This window comes from Dioscorea cayenensis, chromosome 19 (assembly GCF_009730915.1).
Source record: "Dioscorea cayenensis subsp. rotundata cultivar TDr96_F1 chromosome 19, TDr96_F1_v2_PseudoChromosome.rev07_lg8_w22 25.fasta, whole genome shotgun sequence".
Lineage (NCBI taxonomy): Eukaryota > Viridiplantae > Streptophyta > Magnoliopsida > Dioscoreales > Dioscoreaceae > Dioscorea > Dioscorea cayenensis.
In genome coordinates, this window is record NC_052489.1 from 23,123,987 (window position 1) to 23,140,613 (window position 16,627).

At 35.5% G+C, this 16,627-nt stretch overlaps 1 long non-coding RNA gene across 1 annotated transcript; it reads right to left on the minus strand.

Moving 5' to 3' along the window:
* Positions 1–15,966: 15,966 nt before the first annotated feature.
* Positions 15,967–16,627, minus strand: LOC120250332. The gene is made up of 3 exons (XR_005532989.1): positions 16,433–16,627; positions 16,279–16,327; positions 15,967–16,168 (listed from the first exon to the last, which is right to left on the minus strand). It is a non-coding gene; the product is annotated as an uncharacterized LOC120250332 (long non-coding RNA).

Here is a 16,627-nt window from a genome sequence, read left to right on the forward strand (position 1 = left end):
AAAATGAGTTTTATGTTTAAAAAAATGAGGTTTCTGTTAAAGAAATGAGTTTTTGTTTAAGAAATAAGGTTTCTGTTTAAAGAAATGAGCTCTCTGTTTAAGAAATGAACTCTCTGTTTAAGAAATGAGTTCTCTGTTTAAAAAATAAACTCTCTGTTTAAGAAATAAGTACATGCAAAAAAGAATGCAAAAAAGAATGAAAAAAATGTATGCAAAAAGGTTTAAGGGCAATGATGGAATTTCATAATGCAGGGGTAAAAAAGAAGTGAAACAATAAAGGAAGGGTTGTCTGAGGTATGCAAAACTCACAAGGGTTGTTTGGGAAGTTTTAAAATTATCGAGGGGTAAACAGTAATTTTCTCTTTAAAAAATTATATTTTTAGGAAAAATATTTGCAAATTTTTTTTTATCCCGTTGCCCCTAGGTATAAATTGGTTTATATAACATGAAAAAATTTATATTCTTTTGCAAAAAATATATTGTTTTGCTTTCTCAAGTTTTTTTACTTGCAAAAGCTATTTATATTGTATAAAAATATATGATTTTAGAAAAATATTTGGAAAAGTCTATTATTTGCTTTCATATTCGACAAATTTGTAAGCATGATATTGAAAATTATATTTTATAAAAATATTTATAAAAAAAATTGTTGTTTGGTTTATTAACGTTTTGCGTGACCCACCTAAAAAAATTATTGTTATGTCCTTACTCATATCTATGTCAATTTATATAAATAATTTTGTTATATTTTTCTCCTAAATCAATTGTAAAGCATAAAAGAATGTTTATGTCATTTAGCATTTTATCTTTCAATGGTATTTAGCATTTGACTACGAAAAAAATTATTAGTGAGAGATGATTAGTGTCATTAAATTTAGTAACAAATAGTGACATTATCCAATATCATCAAGTAATGCGATATTTATTTGTAACAATATTATAATATCATTATTACTTATATTTTGGTGACAAACCTATGAGTCACAAAAATAAATTAAGGTACATAAAAAAATTCAAATTGTCATTGATAATATATGTTAATATTAGTAACATTATTTAAATTTAGTTTAAAAACAACAAATTTTAAAATTTGTCGCGAAAAAATATTATATTAATGACGTACTATATTTGTCACTTAATATTTAAACCGTCACTAAAAGTACGAGTGTATTTGGAGCTAATCCTTTTGTGACAATATCATGTCACAATTTAAAGTATTGTCACATAAAATTATCAAACAAGCAAAATGAGTGACTAAATAATGATTCGTCACATTATGTGTATTTTTTGTGACAAAAAACCAATATGTCAAAATTAAAATTGTCACTAATCATCAATTTTGTTGTAGAGATGGGTTTTCATCTGCAATCGTCACTGATCGGGACCTTGTCTTCATGAGCGTGTTCTAGAAGGAACTATTCTGGCTGCAGGGGACCTCTCTCGCCATGAGCATGGTGTACCATCCCCAAACCAACGTCTAGACCGAGGTTTTAAACCATTGTCTTGAGAAGTACCTCCGTTACTTCGTCACTGACCAGCTGCGACAGTGGCTCAACTACTTGCCAAGGGTGGAGTGGCATTACAACACATTATGGCATTCAGCTATCAAGATGACGCCCTATGAAGCCGTCTATGGCCGCGCACCACCATCCTTGCTCGACTACCTTGCGGGGACCTCACCCGTGGCAGAGGTTGATAACCTCCTCATTGATCGCGCCATCCTACTCCAGACCCTGCGTGATAACCTCCAGCGAGCCCAACAGCGGATGTGGGACCTCACTAATGCTCACTGCCAGTATATCTCCTTCTAGGATGGAGATTGGGTGTTTCTCTAATTACGACCATACCGGCAAACCTCCGCCGCACACTGCAAGAATGATAAGCTCTCCAAGCGGTTCTATGCGCCCATCCAAATTCTCCGCTGCATTGGTGCTGTTGCATACAAGTTGGATCTCCCGGCTGGGGCATGGATCCATGATGTTTTTCACGTCTTGAAGTTGAAGCGTTGTCATGGGGACCCATCGCGGCAACTTATGTTGCCGCCATCTCACATCGTCAATAATCGACCCCTTCTGCGACCTACCTCTATCCTGAATTCCTAGGTCATCATCGTTTGAGGGAGCCCTATTACCCAGTTGCTCATGTAATGGGAGCATCAACCTAAGTTGGATGCCACCTAGGAACCCCTGCACGACTTCCAGAAGGATTATTCTGATTTTCACCTTGAGGACAAGGTGCTTCCCGAGGGGGGAACAATTGTTGCATGTACCGAGGGGGAATGAGAAATTTGTGCGAGGAAATGGCCAATCCGAGTCCCTACGCTGCCTACTAAGTATCAAGATTTCCTCATGTGAGGAAATACTAGCAGGCATTGGGGGACACTAAGGTGCTCTATTGGTAGGTTTGTTATAATAATAGGCTATCTGGAATGGGTGTGGATTTTAAGATTTGTGTGTTTTGATTAAGTTTGTTGTAAGTTTGTTGTTACAGCTGGCAAGCTGACCGTTCTATTCCAATAGTCCGTCTGCAATCTATGGTTGTATGAGTACCTCCATAAGTAGCACATCCCCTTTAGTCAGAATGGGGAGGACTAGGTGGTAACCCCGAGATCGTAGAGTTGGAGGTCTGCTAATAGTGATTTGACATATGAGGAGCAACTAGTGACAATTATAGATTTCAAGGAGCAAGCACTGAGAAGGTGGATTATTCCTTGTTTTAAAGTTAAGTGGAGCAATCTTTTGGAGCGCGAGGTGACTTGAGAGTTGGAGTTTGAGATGAAGGAAAGATACCATACCTTTTTGACAATTCTTGTACGAGCCTAAACTTTTCTAAGGGGAAGGAAATTATGGATCTCTACCGGCTTTACTACTATTATTATTATTATTATTATTATTCTTGTTGTTATATCTTCTTTTGTTATAATTTTAATAAGTTTGAATTTACCTTTGACCATATCATTTTATCCTCTCTAACCGCTAAATCTATTTGATTTCGTCTTATCCTGCAAGCCATGAGTGATCACCCTCTGTCCTTACTATATTGGTTTGGTGGCAAGGATGGGAATTTCTCCTTGAGCTAGAATACCAAGGGAGGATTCCGAGTAAGTGGCCTTAGAATGCATAGTGATAGTCTATTATCCTAGGTTTTGGTGATTTCAACATGTGAGTTATTGAGGTCTTTAGTTGATTAGAATATTGCCCTTCCAATTTTCCTATGATTTGATTTTCTTATAATTGTCTATGAATTTTATTGCCAATACTGAGTTAATCATTAACACAACAAACATTTGTTAGAGGCTCTGATTTGGGCCAAATTGCACTTACTTGGTATCTTTTTGTCCAAATGTATATCTCTATGAATAATAATTTGCCAATGAATTGAGATCTGATTTTTTTTCTATAGATTGTTTTGTAGGTTCTTCTTCTTTTCCTTATAAAATATGTTTAGTTTTTTTATTTATTTATGTCTCATATTTTTTTTTTCCCAACCTTAGTTAAGAGAGTCTTTGTTTTTCTAGCAAGTACGCTTTCTATGGACTAAGTTTTGGCTTCGTTCGGACGTAGGGAAGTGATAATGTGGTTAATACTACAGGTTAATATTATGTGCCTAGAAGGGATGCCATGATAGTTTTGGTTTCTTAGGCAACCTGTCCCCTTCATGCTTTTAATTCCATAGAAAGCTTCCACCTTGTTGGATTTCTCCATTTTTTTACTGTTACTTCTGCCATCCTAAATAAAGTCTCCATGAAAATGTCAGTCACAATCTTTCTATTATTTTTAATTGATTCCAAAATAACCTTGATGAACATTGTCTAAATCATCTCTCTGAATGTCTAAAAATATATTAGTTAGGTAATTGTTTCCTTGTGGCTTCTGACCGCACCACTATGAGATGTTTCATTTGGTTGTCAGCTGTGGTGAGTATTTTCCTAGCTATCTCAGACATTTTCTTGCTGTCTAAAATATTAGGAACCATTGGTTTGGGTGACTACACTAAATATGATTATTGGCAGTGTTAATTAGTGCATTAAAAACTCTTGAAGATGGCATGGGTTGTAATTTGTAATATTAGGACTAATGCTGAACAACTAGAGCTAAATTTATGTCAATAGGGCCCTTTGCAGAGATTTGATTTGGGTTCAATTTGGGTTTTGAAAATTTAGTGGGTACCAAGTAAGTATTATTTTAAAGAATCGATTTGAGATATTAGATTCAAGGATATTTTATCTTTTCAAAACACAAGTGGATATTATTCTTGGTTGTTGTGTGCTACATAATTTTGTAAGGGAGACTGATCCGGATAATATTGTGGCTCATGAAGACATGCATAATGAAGATGAGATACCTATGTATGAGAGGCCTAACACGTTAGGTGAGCGACATGAGTCACAGGCTCAATGGAGAGACCTTCATGAGAAAATTAAAGATGATATGTGGCATGACTATGTATCACGCGGTCGAACTTTCAAGGCACCATTATAAAAGGCCAAATATGAATTTGGTTTTGTATTTTATAACAATGTTTTGTGATGTACTCAAGTTATTGTTGTCTACTATTGCATTACCAACGAACTTAATGTTTTGCTTCATCTCTCCATGATATAGTGAATTTTTATTGTCATTTCTATTGTTCAAGTTTGTTTTGTTATGTATATCGTCATTGTTAATGTAGCATGACTTCAATTTATCCTTGTTTTGTTGTTGTTTTCCTTCAAATTAGATTGTTATAATAATTTTGTGGTGTATTAATGATAATTGGCCTTTGTTGATTTTACTTCAAGTCTATAGTAAATGGTTTATTTCTTTAGTAGGTCGGATGTCAACTGGACGAAACATTGTCAAAGGAGCACAAAGCGAAAAGAGAAAAAGGAACACCAAACAAAAGATTGACAAAAGAAATGGGCAATATCTTGATACCGTTACTTGCAGACATGGAAAGCAGTGGTCTAAAGGTTGACAAATATTTCAAATGTCAAGGATTTATAGAGGCCGAGAATGTTGTAAAATAATAGGTTCCCTGTTACTTGCATAGATGCCGATACTGTCGAAAATCATATGTGCACTTTGAAACAAAAGTATCAAAACATCAAAAGGCTTATGAACCTCAGCGGGGTTGGATGGAATGACACAGAAAAAATGTTAGCGCTCAAAGATGAGATCTACCGTACATATATGTAGATAAATGTGTTTTATCTATTTATTAGCAATGTTTGACACTATTTACTGATACTATTATTTATTATCATTTTACACAGGGACAACCAAAAGCCAAAGAGTATTTAAACAAGCCTATACCCTTTTTTGATGAGCTATGTTTGGTTGTTGAGGATGACCATGCCACTAGTGATTATGCATGGACCATCTTTGACCAGTTTGTGGTACGAATCTAGAGGATGAGAGTGCACCTCCACCTAATGTACCATTAGACAGTGAGCCTATGGATACAGGTACCCAAGGACATGAAGCACTATGGTCATCTACGAGCAAAACCACTGCCAGGGCTAGTCATGCAACAAGCTACAAATGGTGAAAATGTTGCAAGAGAAAGCATTGGGGAAAAGATAGGTGAATTTGTGGCCTCTATAAAAGCGTCCACAAAAAGGACATGGATAAGAAATTCACCGATGCACTGTGGGACATGGAGAATTATAGTGATGATGATATGGAAATGGTCTTAAATAAGTTAATTGACAACAAGAGAGAGGCCGAGAATTTCTATTTGAGGAAGGCATCTCTTCGCAAAAGATGGCTAGATAATTTTATTACTCCTATCAGAGGCTCTAGTTCGTAAAGAGGTTATAACACTAGGTATGTATTTTTTTTTTTTTAATCATGCAACACAAATTGTTTATTTAAAATTTACATACTCAATGAGTTATCTATTGTCTTTGTCATGAATGTAGTAACCTTTTTTTTTTATTTTCATCTTATAATTTTTTTTGGCCATGAATATGTAGGTTGTCCTTTTGGGTTGATGGTAGACGTTAATCTTTTATGTTGAACAAAGTGAGCCTTGTCTAAGACAACTGTTATTGCGCTATGTTTTGATCATGTATTTGAAAGAATATTGTATGTAATTTATGTTTGTTTAACATTATTATGCTTCTTGTATGAATTTTTGTGTTATGTAGTCACGAACCAAGGATTATCCTTTACTTAAATGGACTTGTTAATGAGCATTGTTTTTGAAGTAATTTAATTATTTAGCCATCAAGTAGGCATTACCTTCATTGTCTTTGTTCAACCTTGATGAGAAAAAAAAGTAACCTTGATATGCAACAATTTAAGGATGATTTCAAACAATTTAATCACTTTCCTCAAAGATGGATTTCGTATTTTATACCAACCTCAACGTTGTTGGATTTGAGATTACAATCATAGCTTCAACCAAAATTTTTGTTATAAGAGAATAACTTCATAAATTAAGAAGGCATAATTAAAATGTAAAACATAAATAAAATTTTATTGAAAATTAAAATATCACTCATATAAACATTTAAATTTTGTTTAATACTAAAATATTTGAATTTATATAAATATTTAAATTTCTGGATTAAAAAAATAAAATTATACATAAAAGGTAAAAGAATATATAATTTACAAATATTTTAGTTTGTAAAAATATAAAGTCTTTTATTTTAATAATAATTTTATTTAAATTTAATTATTTTTTTGCAGTTTCTTCACTTTCGTTGAAAGAAACATGTTACAGAAGTTCTTCCGAAAGTGACATCGCTTTCATTGACATGAATACCAGAATTGGGAAACTGATCACTTCATGGAAAGTGACACTTCTTGAAAAATGAACACAAGAAGTGATGGAAGTGTTATGACTTCCATCACTTCAAGGAAGTGGAACTTCCAGTCACTTTCCCGCACTTACAGCTAAATGAACGCCTTCTTAGTGTATTTTGTATTCTCAGGCTTCAAGCAGCATTTAAAGATAAGAGAGAACTAAAAGAAGCATTCCAGACCCTAAACGAAAAAGCTGGATCTCTGTTGACATCAATTGAACAAGGACAAGGCAAACAGGATGGCTTACAGGTAGCTTACGACCTGGCTTACGGTCGTAAGCACTTTCCAGAGAACCTTGCGGGTATGCTTATGCCCATAAGGAGTTCAAAGTAAAATCAGATGATCTTACTAGCAGGACTTACGTCAGTAACGATGCCCGTAAGGACTATCTAAAGGAGCTTACGACCAGAGCTTACACCCGTAATGGTGGTCACAAGCTATAGCATAGTGAAGCTTACGGCCGTAAAAGGGACCGTAACACAGACAGAAGACCTTACGAATGAGACTTACGAGCGTAAGTATTCCCTTAAGGCTCGCAACCCATCTTCTCCAGCTCTTTACTGCTACGTCTTTACACCCATAAGCAGCCGAGTATAAATAGACCTACTGAGGATTTTTAAGGCATTTTTGTCAATCTTTAATCCCTTTTGGAGGCAAAGCTAGGGAAGAAAGGAGATGGATCTGCAAGGTATATTAGGTGATTTTTGGAGGAGATTTGGATCCATAACAAGGGGAAAAATATCGTAGTCGTCAAGCATTACCTTGGCGCGTGGGGGTTTTCCGATGATCTACTTCCGGGTCGATTGAGAAGGGGGTTTCTATATTTGTATCTATTCTCTTTTTGCCTTGTAACTTGGATGATTGCCCTACATTAATAGAGGGCTAATTTCTTTAATGTTTGGGCATAGTTGAACTCTAGTGTTTATCTTTTGACATTAGTTATGGATTTATGTGATTTAGTTATTTATGTTATTGCATTCCATACTTTTTTAGATCTAATTGCGTGTTTGAATGCTTGGTTGCTAATGTGGTAAAAGCCCTAGCTATCATACTCAATGTGCTTTGTGATGAGTAGAAATACCCACCTAGCATAGATATACCACAATTAGAGGGAATTGTGAGTAAGCCTAGAAATAAGGTACTTTGGAGAGCTCGTCTCCCTCAATTCTCCCGAGTGTGTTAATGAGAATTTTTGAACTTTTTGCAATCTTGTGGAATAGATTTTAGGAGAAATCCAGTCTCTATTCTGTATTCGGATTAGGGGTAATTTCTCTTCTCAAGGGAAATTACCTACTTAAGAAATTCTTGTTAATTCACATCGAGGTTTCACATAATGTTAATGTGATTGCATGGTGACTGCATCAGCACTGCACCAATTCAGTTACTTTTCACCCATGAAAGAGGGATTTAGTATTATTTAAGAAACCTCTCAGTTTAAATAGGATTGCATGCTTGGACAACCTTTGTCCTATAATATATAAAACTCTAGAGGGATTCTATGCCCGGACATCTTTTCTTCCCCTGGTTTCTCTACTCTTTTATTCCGTACTTCTTGCTTTTACTTTATTTTGTTCATAAACATCACTAGTTTGGTTAGGCTAATTTCAAAATTAAAGTTACTACTAGTAATCTCATTCTTTTCTGTCGACCAACATCTTGTTTTCTAGCATTATTATTACATGATAGGCACTTACACTTGCGTTCCTATCATATATATATATATATGTTAATTATATAATAACATACAAATTATTGTAGCTCATCATGTAAGCATACGGAGTGACATATTCAAGACTGTAGAATAAACTAAGTTACAGGTCATAAACCTACACAAAAGCAAAAACTAAGCCAATATGCATCTAACCACCATAATTACATATAAATGAATACCATAATATACATCTATGAACATATTTCAAATTTGGCATTCCAAGGCATTAGCAAATTAAGGTATACATATTTATGAAATCATCAATCTAACTATGTTCAAAATGGCTTCATCTTAGCATACAAGTGTAGGGAAAGTTCAATTAAACACCAAGATAATACACATTAGACCGCAGAGACAACATACAAGTGTATATGTATAACTATGTTCAAAATGGCTACAGCTTAGCATATGAATTTATCAAAAACATTCAATACAAAGGTTTAAAACTAGGGTGTCAGTTAATAGAAAAAGCGGATACAATCATTTTAGGCAGCATTTGCCTAGCAAAGCATACAAAAGTTATAGCCCATGAGAATCTAACCCAGCACAACAACATCGATCAAGGTTATAAAGAGTTATAGAAGGAGTTTTATAACAAGGTAAGAAATGCAAGAGCATTAAGAACATCACAAGTTGTAGCAAAATGACCAAGCTTCAGAAGAAACTAACACTAAGCTAGCAAAATCTATGATAATCCAGATATCAAAGGTACTAATCTTAAGCACTTGCCGATAAACTAGAGATAGCACCCCGCCCTCCCTTCATTGTTGACGACACCAAGGAGCTATGACTGGAAGGTCACCTATTCAAGGTGCTGTAGAAAGAGAAGTGAGGATTATAGATAGAGTGTGGCGATAAGGTCCCAAAATGACCGGCTCATGGGATTGCTTGGGGGGGGGGAAGAGTGGAATCCAATGTGCTTTCATTTATAACAAAGAAGATAAGACAAAATGTGCCATTCACACTTATAGCCACCGCCTCCGCCACCATCACCCTTCTTATTGTCGACAAACACCATCACTTCCGCAGCTTTTCTTTCAGATGGATCCACTTCTTTTCAATCCAAGAGAATCAAAGAGCAAAGATATCAATCCTGATCCCCTTCACCTTCGAATTTTTCAGCCTCCCAGAGTTGAACAATACCTACATTATTACCCTCACCTTAGGCATCCGCATCTTGGTTGTTGGAGGTTTTTAGATAAAAGAGAGCTATGTATTCAATGCAATGAACAGAGAAGAACTAGAGAAATTATGTAATGCAAAACTCACTACTACTTGGCATTCTCTTATTCAAAAGAGATATTTAAATTGATCAAACTGTGTGCCACTCATGCAGCCTCATAATAAGGGTCACGTACACATAACAAACTAAGCTTATCCAATTATTCAAAAATTTTAGGAACCACTTAAACAACTACAGACTTATTCAAACTTCATTAGAGATTCCACATTGGCTGACACCTGTACTCACACACTAGCACACATACTTCAGCTTCCAATAAGATACCAACACTCCCCCTTGATTGGAAACTACAAACTCCAAGCAAGGTTCTGCAATAGATATTCTTTTGCACAAATAATGCCTTTGTCATTATATCTGCCACTTGATCACATGTGTTGCAATATTCCAACTTAATTAACCCATCTAAAATTAGCATCCTAATGAAATGAAATCTTATTTCGATATGCATGGTCCTCCCATGCAGCATAGGATTTTTGGCAATTGCAATTGAAGATTTATTATCACAATAAAGAGTTGTAGCTCTGATTTGTTCTTGCCTGAATTCACAGAGTAACCTACCCAACCAAACAGCTTGGCATGTCGATGCTGTGGCAGCTATGTACTCCGCCTCCGTGGTTGATAATGCCACAATATCTTTCTTCTTCGAGTTCCATGTCACTGCACCCGAAGCCAAACTGAACACATTTCCTAAAGTGCTATGTCTATCACAAACGGAGCCACCCTAGTCATTATCTATATATCCTGACAGAATTGGATTTGGAACCTTTATATACCATATTCCAAAGTCCAAGGTATCTGCAATGTACCTGAGAACCCTCTTTGCTGCACCATAATGTTGCTTTGAAGGAGCTTGCATAAACCTAGATACAATGCTTACTGAACATGCTATGTCGGGCGTGTGTGCATCAAGTATATTAGTCCACCTACTATGCTTCTGAACTTCATTGCATCATCTACCTCTGTACCATCCTCTACTTGTAATTTCTCATTGACATTCATTGGTGTAACAACGCTATTGCAATTCACCATGTGGAAGCATTTGAGTAACTTTTCAGCATATCTCTTTTGTGAAATAAACACCTACTCCATTTCTTGTTTAACCTCAAGTCCTAGGAAGTACTGAAGTAGACCCAAATCTGACATCTCAAATGTATTCATCAACCTTTGCTTGAATTCATCCAACATTGACTTCCTTGACCCCATATAGATGACATCATCAACATATAAACAAACCAATAGCACACTATCTCCCTCCTTCTTCTTATATAAAGTTGGTTCACAACTACTTCTCTCAAAGCCTCGTTGAATAAGATGATCATCTATTTTACTATGCCATGCTCTAGGTGCTTCCCGTAACCCATATAGAGCCATCTTTAGTTTATAAACCTTGCTCTCACTTCCATTGATAACAAACCCAATAGGTTGTTTGACATACACCTCTTCTTGTAGCTCACCATTAAGAAATGCCGATTTAATATCTAGCTGAAACATGGACCATTGAAGCTGTGCAGCCAAAGCTATGAAAACCTGTATAGTTTCGAATCTGGCTACCAGGGAGAAAGTCTCGTCGAAGTCTACTCCATGTGTTTGTGAGTATCCCTTCACCACCAACCGATCTTTGTGCTTTTGGAGAGTACCATCTGCTTTATACTTTGTTTTAAACACCCATTTTATCCCTACTGATTTCTTCCCTTCTGGCAAATCAACCAAATCACAGGTTTGATTTCTCTTGATAGCTGTGAGCTCCTCTTGCATGGCCTCTCTCCATTCTTGCTTTAGGGAAGCTTCTTCATATGTGGTTGGATCAATAACAACCAAAGCAACTGTACATGAATCGTAAATCTTCCTTAACGACTTGACTTTTTGTGGTAGTGTTTCATCTGAAGGTAACTCAAGCCTTGCACTTGATTGAAACCTACTGTTAGATGAGTTTGTTGACCCTCCAGAAGTTTGTGTTGAATTTGAATATCTTGAAGTTGGTGCATGTGCTTCATTTGACTCTCCGTCAATTTGTATTGAATTTGAATGTCTTGAAATTGGCGCAGGTGCTTCATTTGATATTTGTTCTTCTATAGCTTCAATTGGAATCTTTGACTGCACTTCATTGTCTTTGTTCCAACTCCATTCTGCCTCTTCATCAAACACTACACTCCTGCTTATAATCGCCTTACAACTTATGGGATTATACAATTTATATGCCTTTGATTCTGTATAATACCCAATGAAAATACATTTCTATGATCTTTCATCTAGCTTTCGAAGATATGGTGAGTTAGAAAGAGTATAGGTAATACAACCAAAAACCTTGAGATGAGCTATAGATGGTTTCATACCTTTCCAGGCCTCATATGGTGTTTGATTGAGAACAGCCTTTGTAGGTGAGATATTTACCAAATATACAACTATTGCAACTGCCTCTGCCCAATACTAGTTTGGCAGTGTTTTCCCTTCAGCAAGCTCCGTGCCATCTCCATTATGGTTCTGTTCTTTCTCTCCAAAACTCCATTTTGTTAAGGTGTATAAAGAGATGTTAGTTGCCTCTAAATTTCATGTTCATCGCAGTAAGCTTTGAAATCGTTGGAGAGATATTCACCATCCCTATCAGTGCGCAGAGCTTTTACGTTGTGCCCACTCTCCTTCTCCGCATATGCTTTAAATTTCCTGAAATATTCAAACACCTGTGACTTATATTTAAGAAAGTACACCCAAGTCATGCGAGTGAAGTCATCAATAAATAGTAGGAAGTATTGACTTCCTCCGAGCAACTATGTGTGCATTGGACCACACACATCTAAGTGTATGAGTTCCAATGGTTTAGAGGCTCTCCAAGTGCTTTCAGTAGGAAATGATCTCTTTGACTGTTTTCCATACACACATCCTTCACAAACGCCAACAAGATCAATGCTAGGAAGCCCTTGAACCATTTCCTTTTGACTCAATAACTTCAATCCCTTGATATTTAGATGCCCGTACCTCAAGTGCCAAAGAGAGGATTCCAAGAGCATCTTCTGTTGACTAGACAACAAGTTTGCACATTCAACATCTGAAACTTCAAGAGGGAACAATCTATTCCTTGTCATTTAGATGTTCGCCATTTGCTTGCCAGTGGTTTTATCTTTAATGTAGCAGGCTTCTTGTTCAAACACTACTGAATAACCACATGATAATAATTGCCCCACACTTAGGAGATTATGAGCAAGGCTAGGGATATACTGAACATCATGGATCTGCTTCAATTTTCCTTGACTTATCTTGATCACAACTGTGCCTTTGCCTTTTACTTACACCTCCTTATTGTCTCCAAGTCTTACCTTTAACTTATGTGACTCATCCAAATCAATGAACAAGTCTCTCATGCCCGACATGTGGTTTGAACATCCACTTTCAATAAGCCAAATGGAACTAGAAACATCGTTAGTGCCATAATGAACCATGAAAAGGTTACTTACCTCACTTTCCTCAGCAAGTTTTGCAGACTTGTCTTTCAACCAACAATCTGCCTTCATATGGCCAAACTTTTTGCAGTAATGATATTGAATGTTGGCTTTATAGTTTCCTTTATGTTCATTACCGGACTGTCGGGATTTGCACTTCTGCCTCTGCCTCTGCCTCTACCACAGCTTCTTCCTCAAAATTTCCTTTGCCTTGACCTCTAACATGTGCCATGTTACTTTATCTAGCATTAGATGTCTCCCCCTTTACTTGTAATGCTATTTCTTCAGCTTTCTCTACTGTCCTGTTCAACCTTACCTCATGGGCTTGAAGAGAGCCGCTCAGCTCATCAACTGAGAAAATAGTGAGATCTTTAGACTCCTCGATGGCTGGTACGATGTGATCGAACCGTGCAGTCAAACTTCTTAGAATTTTAGCTACCACAGTCTGGTTAGAAACATTGTCACCATACACCCTCATTTAGTTCACAATGGCCACCATTTTAGAGATATAACTCTGCACAGAGTCATTGCTCTTCATATATGCCATTTCAAACTCATGCCTTAGAGTTTAAAGCTTCACAAGAATCACCTTTGAAGAGCCTTGAAAGTCAACTTGCAAAATACTCCATGCCTATTTGGAGGTTGTGGTAGCAACAATCCTTGAAAACACACTCTCATGTGTAGCCTGTTGTATGAAAAATAATGCTTTTAAATCTCTTTTTCAATTCTCCCTGAGCCGGTGTTCCTGTTCAGGATCCATATACCCATTTTCAGCAAGATCCCATAGGTCTTGGGACTTGAAAAGGGTCTTCATTTTGGTACTCCAAAATTCATAGTTCTCGCCTTTGAAGATCGGCAATGAAGGTTAAGAAACACTCACAGCTGAGCCATTGGATACCATGAAGTGGACTGCAGCTGAACCAGGCTCGGATACCACTTTGTTGGAGGTTTTCAGATAAAATAGAGCTATGTATTCAATGCAATGAATAGAGAAGAACTGGAGAATTTATGCAATGCAAAACTCACTACTACTTGGCATTTTCTTATTCAAAAGAGATATTTAAATACATCAAACTGTGTGCCACTCATGCACCCTCATAATAAGGATCACGTGCATATAACAAACTAAGCTTATCCAATTATTCAAACATTCTAGGAACCACTTAAACAACTGCAGACTTATTCAAACTTCATTAAAGATTCCACATGAGCTGACACCTGTAATCACACACTAGCACACATACTTCAGCTTCCAATCAGATACCAACATTGGTCTCCCTCCCCATTTTTATTTGCTTCACCATTTTGCCACCCCATGTGGACTTCATCCGGATTAGAGCCAACAAATGGTATACTATCATTCTTGATATTGGTGACCTCTCTAGTGTAACAGAGTTCCAGGGCCATTCTATCTAAAAAATATTCATTATAAATTTTATGTGCAGATTAGCTACCACTTTAATTTTCATGTAGTCTAATGCTAACTAAATTAGTTAAGGGACTTTGCCAATGCATACAAAATATCCTTAATATGCAAATGTTTTATAAAACATTAAAACCTAGCTAGGGCTATAAGGCTTAAAACAAAGGATATGAGTATTTGATGTAAACTAGATACAAACACTGATATTCATTAATCTCTTTCACACACTCCTAAACAAACACACCAGTCTAACATTCATACTCAATACATAAGAGACAATACCTACGTTCCCATGCCAATAACTAACGCAATAACTACTACAAGAAATACAAGAATAGGCAACGGATTTTTCCGTTGCTAAAAACTACATTTCTGTTGCTATAAATATTTACCAATGGAATCCGCAACGGAAATCTTCCGACGGCTATACTCAAGTCGCTATTTACATTCCGTTGGTATTATAAAAATCCGTTGTTATTTCTTATGTTCTACCATTGGAGAAGTCATTTGCTAAACATAAGCAATCCGACGTTAATATATTAATAAAATATTCATTTTTTGATGATTTGCCAAAGTTTTGTTGCTATATTTCCGTCGCTATTTTTACATAGCAACCGACGGTTCCGTCACTATTATTTCACTATGATCTTATTTGTAATGAAAGTTCCGTTGCTATGTCTTTATTAAATACAAAATTCATAGTATTCCGTTGCGTATTTTCTTGTAGCAATGAAATTATGGTTGTTTTCTAATTAGCAACGGATTTTCTTTTTTTTTCCGTTGCTATTTTATTATAGCAACGAAATTTCTGTTGTTGTTTTTTATTAGCAACGGATTTTCTTTTTTTTTTCCGTTGTCATTTTTCTTATAACAAGTTGTTATTTTTTTTTTATTAGCAACGGATTCTGTTTTTCCTGTTGCTATTTTTCTTTTAGCAACGGAATGTCGGTTGTTGGTTTCTTATTAGCAACGAAAATTTCCATTATCATTACCATTTGCAACGGAATATCCGTCGTTATTTTTTGTTATTAATTATCTTAACTATTAGCTACGGAATTTGTTTTTTACACAACCTACACAATTTATTGCACAAATGCAAAAAATTGCCCATACAAATACAAATTATCCATAAAAAAAAAATTCTCATTTCAATCATACCAAAAATACAAATAATCCATACAAATAATTCAACATTCAATCATACCAAAAATGCAAATAATCCATACAAATGATCCAAAACATTCAATTCATAACAAAAATACAAATAATCCATACAAATGATCCAACATTCAATCATACCAAAAATACAAATAATCCACACAAATGATCCAAAACATTCAATCCATACCAAAAAATACAAATGATCCAAAACATTCAATTCATACCAAAAATACAAATAATCCATACAACAATCCAACATTCCATGACAACCAAAAATCCATCATCAATAATTCTCTAATCCATCAATACAATTGTCACCAACAAAGTGAAGTAAAAAGCCATCATGAACATGCATTGAATTACCTTGAGTTTCTTTGTTTCCTCTTCTTGGCCATTGTCTTCCTTTATTAAAAATCATAACAATTTAAAATCCATCAAATAAAATTGCTATAGAAATACAATTGTGAACATCAAACAAAATAAAAGTAATATACAAAGGTACATTCAATTACCTTCAGTTTTTTTTTTGTTGTTGCTCTCTTCTTGCCCCAATGTCTTCCTCTATGAAAATCATGAAAATTTAAAAACCATCAAATTAAATTGCAAGTAGAAATTTATAAGTATATATAGCACTAGAAATTTAGAGAAGTAAGATCAAATTTATACCTAAAATCATTTACTTGTTGGCGTAGGAATATTTGATCCAAATTTCTCCATCATGAAACTCATAATAATTTGAAATTGATTTTTTAAGTCACTTATATCACCTATAGCATTCTTGACTTGACTCACATCATCAGTCAATGATTCAAGCTTTTGCTCTAAATTTACAATTCTATCATCATTAAAAGCAACATCCAC